Here is a 7,813-nt window from a genome sequence, read left to right on the forward strand (position 1 = left end):
AATAAATAAAACTTAAGAATATCTAATTAAATTGTGTTAAATCTGAAATATGTGTTATTTAATAATTAAAAGACAATGTTTTGGGCCTTAAAATATTCTCAGTAATTATTAGCAATTCTCAGTACCAACAGTAAATCTCAGTAAATATCAGTAATTATCAGAGCTCACAGCAAAAGCATCAGTAAATATCAGTAAATATCAGAACCAACAGCAATTATCAGTAACAGCAGTAAAATTATCAGTAAATATCAGCAATTCTCAGCACTAACAGTACAATATCAGTAAATATCAGAAATTATCAGTAAAAAATGGCACTTGTAACACAATTGACCCCATTTTTAATTGTGTTTAATTGTCATAACAATTATGTACTATTTAATGACTTAATATTAATTCCTATGTTTTAGCTGTTTACCTGTACTCTTATAGTAGTCTGTTTACCTGGACGCATGAATGACAGAGGTCATTCGACCGTGCAGAGTGCAGCGCTTAGACAAGGACGTACTTGTACAAGTGCCGGGGGCAACAGAGCAGAACCGTGAAGACCGCTACCTGGACGCCAATCAAGGACACAGTTACTGGTGAACCAACACTCTTCTCGATGATCTACTCACTGACCAGGACGTTCTGACAATTGTTGTCATTCGAGTGTGGCTAATTGACCGTTAAACTAATTACTACACATGGATACTATACAAAGACTGTGTAAACTTATTTTAACGACTGGATCTTTTATGGACAGTTTACGAGCTTCAAAAGTAATGACCACGTTAATTCCCACGCATCAGTGACAAGGGGGCGTTTCTAGTGACCGTATATAAGAACTGACATGGACCGAGTGAAGCAGTCCTCAACCCACCACCAGTGAGGAACGGTCTCCCTCTGTTGTTACACCCGGCTTCCCAAAGTGTTGTCTGACTTTTTATTATTATATTTTTCATTACTCTTGTTCAGTGACTCTGACATTCTAAAAGACTTTAAATTATTGTCAACAATTATTCTTTGATTGTAAAATCCTTAATTGTTTTTCTTTATTGTTTTTGCCTTATTATTGTAATTATTCAATTACTATAGTATTTTTGTTAACTCTATTAAAGTAGTATTTTAATTGGATCTGTTGTTGGCTTTCTTTGTGCTGTGTTATAGGTCCTCGTTGGTGCCGTGACCAGGATATGCTGCATCTATCAGCGTCAGTTGCATCACGAACGGGTTCAACTTGCCAAGGAAATTTAATTCGGAATCTTCTACATTCTCTCTGGTAAGTTTTGTTCTGTATTTTGCCACTAAACACAACGCGAACTAACATGGGTGAAGAAGCTTTTCTTAACGCAATGCAAGGGTTAGCAACTTCTATAGTAGATAACATTGGTCAGGCTTTTGGGGCAACTCAAATCAAACCTTTTGAGGGAGATCCTAAAGAATTTAAGAAATGGATAAAGGCTATCGAGAAATTTGCTTTGTTGAAAAGGGTCCCTGATGAAAAAATCAAACTTGTAGCTTATGAAACTAGTTCTGGACATGCTAGCGAGTTCATGCACCGTTATTTGTCGGGAAATCCGGGGGTTAATTGGGAGACAATGAAAAAGGAACTAAATCAAAGGTTCAACGCGGTAAACGACCCACAACATGCCCTTCAATTATTAAGAACGGTAAAACAAGAACATGGCGAAAACGAACAGATTTACGCTGAACGATTGCTTTCTCTCGCTGAACAAGCTGTAGGGGTTCTGGAAGTACAGCTAGTGGGTATTTTTACAGATGGGTTGCATTCAGATCGCGTAAGGTTAAAGGTAATGAGAGATAATCCTCAAACAATGACCGATGCAATCGCATCCGCGAGACAAGAGATAAATTTACAAATGCGTTTTCAGTTACGCACAGGACGCGACTACTTCTCACCGCGAGATACTAAGGGCGAGCCAATGGACATTGATCATTTTAGGGTTAGGCGCGACCGACAGCAACATAAACGCCAACCGCGACCTGAAAACAAACCAAGAGTAATTCACAAGAAAGTTTTGGCAGTCGATGAGCATCGACCGCGATCGCAGATCACTTGTTGGAATTGTCATAGACGGGGCCATTTTAGTTTTGAGTGTACAAATGCACGCGTCGCAGCGCGAGGTGCCGATGCAAGATTTACACCACGGAAAACAACACCGCAAGTCGCAGCGATTGACGAGATCGCGATTCATGATCAGGAAAGTCAGGAAGAGTTAAACTAAAACCCTCCGGGACGATTGGGGGGAGCAAATATAAAATTGAAAATAAATTACCAACTGTTACAATAAATTCGGTTGAAAATCCAAATTCATGTATCATTAAAATTGGAAAACGAAGATTTAGACCTCTTTTGGACACGGGCGCCGCCGTTTCTTTGGTTAACGCAGACGTTTATTGGTCGCTCCCTTATCCTTCAAAATTATCGAAACCAAAAGTAAATTTAAAATCTGTAAATGGCGCCGATTTGAAAATTGAGGGTTGTGCAAATATTAGATTCAAAATTGGTGGATTGACTTTAGATCATGAGTTTTATGTAGTCAAAAATGTAAATAGATCATTCATTTTGGGAAGAGATTGGTTAATTAAAAACGGGGTTAGACTTTATTTTGATTTGGGAAGTTTAAGAATTGGTAAAACTTATGTCCCTATGGTGGAAGATATTCATATAGCTTCTATCTTACGTGCATGCAAAAAGACTGTTCTTAGACCTCAGACCTCGACTGTGTGTTATGCAAAACACAAGAACCATTCGAACTTTGTGAATAAAACTGTTGAAATTAATGCAATTGATAAATGTTTTCTAAGTGATGAACCAGGCCTTATGATCGGAAGTGCAATTGCGAAAACAAGACAATCGTGTAGAGTGCCTGTATTGCTGGTTAACAATACTAACAAGATTTTTAAGGTGAAGCGCGGCAGCATCATTGGTAAGATCAACGACGAAATGTGCATCGAACCAACTACCAGTACGGGGAAGGATGATGATCTTCAAGACATCACAGCGGAGTTAAACGTTCCACCCGAACATCGCCAACGGATAGAGAAGTTAATCTCACAACACCGAGACCTATTTGCTGTGTCGGACGCAGACCTAGGACACACCAATACCATACAGATGAAGATCGATACTGGAGATCATCCCCCGATAAAGATGAAACCATACCGGACACCTTTGAACAAACGTAATATTGTAGATCGCGCCATAGACGATATGTTAGCAGCTAACATCATCCGAAGATCAAAATCACCATGGAGTTTTCCTATCGTCGTGGTGGACAAGAAAGATGGCTCCAAAAGATTCTGCGTAGACTTCCGACGATTGAACAAAGTGACCAAGACCAATTCCTGGCCCTTACCATTGATTGACGATCTACTGGACCAGCTAGGAAAAGCGTCGTATTTCGCTGGATCTAAAGTCCGGATATTGGCAAGTTCAAGTACAAGAAGAAGACAAAGAAAAGACTGCTTTTACGTGTCACCAAGGACTCTTTGAATTCAATGTGATGCCTTTCGGATTATGTAATGCTCCACAAATATTCTCAGAACTGATGAGTGTAGTGCTTCAGGGCTTAGATTCATGTGCTTTGGCCTACCTTGATGACATTTTGATCTTTTCCGAAACTCTGGAACAGCATGAACAACATATCAAGACTGTGTTCGATAGACTTAGAAAACATGGATTAAAACTAAAAGCGAAAAAGTGTTCATTTCTCAAGGAACAAACACAATATCTGGGATTTATCATCGACAAAACCGGAGTTAAACCAGACCCGAACAAAGTGGCTGCTATTCGATCCTTACCGAGCCCTACAACTGTCCGAGAAGTGAGAAGTTTCATAGGAATGTGCAGTTATTACCGCAGGTTTGTTCCTAATTTCTCAAAGATTGCTGAACCATTGGTCTCCCTAACGAAGAAGTATGCGAAGTTTAAATGGAACCCACAGTGTCAACTAGCCTTCGACTACATTAAAGACAGTTTGACGGTTATTCCATTGTTGTCATATCCAGATCCGAGCAGAGAGTACGTTCTGTATACGGATGCTTCAGACACAGCAGTGGGCGCCTGTTTAGTACAAGAAACAGACGACGATGATCAAGAAATTATTCCGGGTATCCGAAGAGAGAAACCACTCTACTACCTGTCCCACAAACTGAGCGATACACAGACTCGTTGGTCAACCGTGAAGAAAGAGGCCTTTGCGATACATTTTGCACTTCAGAAACTGGATCATTACCTACATAACGCAAAATTTGTGATAAGAACTGACCACAAACCTTTAAAGTATCTACTTGATGCTCCTATGAAGAACAAGAAGATTCAGCTTTGGGCTCTCGGCATCGCGGGATACAATTGTACGATTGAGTACATTCCAGGGACAGAAAATACTTGTGCTGATCTTCTGTCCAGGACTCCGACAACTACAGAAGCTAGTACGACGGAATTTGACGAGCCTGATGTTCATGACAACACATTGGAAATCAACTTTATTAATTCCAACACAATCAATCCTAGAGAACACACAAACTTGGACATTGGAGAACCAGACATCCCTTATAAGCCCAAGATTGAGTTACAAGAGAACGGAGAACTCAACATTGCTGAAGAATAAGCTAAGGATCCAGAAATTGCATTCCTTGTACGACAGCTACAACAAGGCCGGGCAACAAAATCCACAGGAAGTAAGCATCTTTTAATTGATGATGTTCTCTATTATCTCACCAACGCAGATAATGATCCTGTATTACGCCTGTTTGTACCAATGCATTACCGATCTGGAGTTATCAAGCAGTACCATGATGACAATGGCCACTTGGGAATCGACAAGACGTTTGATGCAATTAGGCAAAAGTACTATTGGCCTAATTTGTACGAAGAGTTATATGATTATGTCGGCAAGTGTGTCATATGTGCAACAAGAAACCTAAAACAACTTAAACCAACAACGCAGATAACGGATGTTCCACCGTTCCCGTTTGCAAAGATTGGTTTAGATCTATCAGGTCCTTATCCGAAGTCTTTATCGGGAAACAAGTATATTGTGGGATTTGTAGATCTACTTTCTGGATGGCCAGAAGCATACGCAGTACCAGACAAGACAGCTGCTACGATCGCTCATTTGATTATTGAGGAAATCTTCCCTCGTCACGGAGCTCCTATGGAAATAATCACAGACAATGGAACCGAAAACGAAAACAGAACTGTGAAAGAAACTTTAGAAGCACTGAACATATCTCATGTGAAGACCTCATACTATCATCCGCAAAGCAACGCCAAGGTTGAACGATTCCATAGAACTTTACATGATGTAATGGCTAAGAAGATGGAAGACAACCTAACAACGTGGGATATTCATCTAAACCAAACTTTGGCTGCCATCAGATTCAACGTCAACGAATCAGCAGGATACACACCATTCTACCTATTGTATACCAGGGACGTTGTTCTGCCAATTGACAACATCCTGAGACCAAGACGACGGTACCTTGGAGAAGATCCTCACAGAATTGCGCTTGAACAACAACACAAAGCATTTACTACAGTTCATAGGATCTTAAGACGCTCGAAGAAACGACAGGCTAAATTTGCTAACAGAACAGCAGTAGATATCGACCTGAAGGTAGGCGATCCTGTTTACTACAGAAACAATCAGCGCCAGGGTAAACTTCAATCCAGATGGAAGCCTTTCTACAGAATCATTGAACAAACATCACCAGTAACGTTCAAGATCAAGAACCAACTCGATGGCAAGGTCACCAAAGCCCACAAAGAGTTGCTGAGATTTGCCAAGATCGATCAATGGGAGATTCCAAAGGATGATACAGGAAAACCTCTACGTAAAACAGCGTATGTTATGCCACAAGAGTCAGAGTCAGACGATGATGAACCACAAGAAGAAGAAGAGGACGTGAATAATGAATCACACTCAGCAGCACCAAACTCTGATGATAATTCAGAAGCGCGATCTGTAGTTTCTGATCAAGATTCATTAATGACTGAAGAACACCATGATCACGAAGTACTCCCTAGCGAAAGTGAAGATGAGGACGACAATGTTCCGCTTGCACAGCTAGCACGACAGTATCGAAGAGAACGAGAAGACTCCTCTTCCGAAGATGATATTCCTCTGTGGGAACTTCAAAAGAGACTTAGAGCAAAAGACAATGTTAAAACTGACAAAGACTTGGACCTTACTACTGACACTGACAATGGGAATGGGTCTCTTTTGGATATGGATGTTAACGCATGTCATATTAAACCCAAGACCACTCGTAAACCAAAATCGGCTGAGAATAAGTTCAGATTCCTATTGGAAACTGCCATTCGACTTATGTAAACTATGTGTTTGAATTTCGAATTGCGCATAACCTTCTCTTTTCATTTCCGTTACAGATCATGATATCGCTGAAGTCCCTGCCGCCCGTTGTGCAAGTGCACATCCTTGATAAATATCTAGATAAGTGTTTTAAAGACGAGCATAAACAGAAATTGAACGTAGTTTTTAAGAATTTAAATGCGCTTGTCCTCCTGTCAAATTCTGTCCGGTCACACTCTGAGGAAGTAAGGCCGTTAGTCTTACCTTCCTGCAATAGACCATTATTCGATTTCTGGGGATTACCTACTTGGGCATATGTATTAATTGGTGTAGCTTCTGCAATAATTATAATTGTAATAATCTTTGTCTATTGTAAAATAAAAAGGCGTTGGTCAGGTAAATTGTGGCGAAAACAGGGCAGGGGCAGTGACAAGGGAGAGAACGGAGAAGGATTTCCTTTGGTGATGATTAACTCATCTGGCGATGTTGACGCTGGCAGAGGCAGCAAGCCGTCTGCACCAATGGTGACTTCAGTATATAGCACAGGGACTGATGACCCAGATGCCATCAGAAAAATGTACCCGACAATCATTGGCGAGTATGAACGCACTAAAGGTGACAATTAACCTTATGTATTTTGTTTTGTTCTTTTGTATATAATGTTCTTTACGGGAAGTCGGGATTTGTATTGTTATATTTAAATATTATGTTACTACATTCGTTCTACCCAAGTAGTGGAGGACCTCTCATATAATTACTTACTGGTGGTAACGGGGACTTAATTATTATTGATTTTATAATGATTCTTCTTTTATGTATATCCATGTATGTTGATGATATGAATTAATCTTAATTCATCTTTTTGCAGGGGACGGATGTAACACAATTGACCCCATTTTTAATTGTGTTTAATTGTCATAACAATTATGTACTATTTAATGACTTAATATTAATTCCTATGTTTTAGCTGTTTACCTGTACTCTTATAGTAGTCTGTTTACCTGGACGCATGAATGACAGAGGTCATTCGACCGTGCAGAGTGCAGCGCTTAGACAAGGACGTACTTGTACAAGTGCCGGGGGCAACAGAGCAGAACCGTGAAGACCGCTACCTGGACGCCAATCAAGGACACAGTTACTGGTGAACCAACACTCTTCTCGATGATCTACTCACTGACCAGGACGTTCTGACAATTGTTGTCATTCGAGTGTGGCTAATTGACCGTTAAACTAATTACTACACATGGATACTATACAAAGACTGTGTAAACTTATTTTAACGACTGGATCTTTTATGGACAGTTTACGAGCTTCAAAAGTAATGACCACGTTAATTCCCACGCATCAGTGACAAGGGGGCGTTTCTAGTGACCGTATATAAGAACTGACATGGACCGAGTGAAGCAGTCCTCAACCCACCACCAGTGAGGAACGGTCTCCCTCTGTTGTTACACCCGGCTTCCCAAAGTGTTGTCTGACTTTTTATTATTATATTT

General features: G+C 40.3%; 1 long non-coding RNA gene across 1 annotated transcript; it reads left to right on the top strand.

Moving 5' to 3' along the window:
* The first annotated feature begins 297 nt into the window (after positions 1–297).
* Positions 298–7,241, top strand: LOC117690283 (uncharacterized). The gene is made up of 2 exons (XR_010707964.1): positions 298–1,258; positions 6,703–7,241. It is a non-coding gene; the product is annotated as an uncharacterized lncRNA (long non-coding RNA).
* The last annotated feature ends 572 nt before the right edge of the window (positions 7,242–7,813 follow it).

The sequence above is a fragment of the Magallana gigas genome, chromosome 1 (assembly GCF_963853765.1).
Source record: "Magallana gigas chromosome 1, xbMagGiga1.1, whole genome shotgun sequence".
Taxonomy (NCBI): Eukaryota; Metazoa; Mollusca; class Bivalvia; order Ostreida; family Ostreidae; genus Magallana; species Magallana gigas.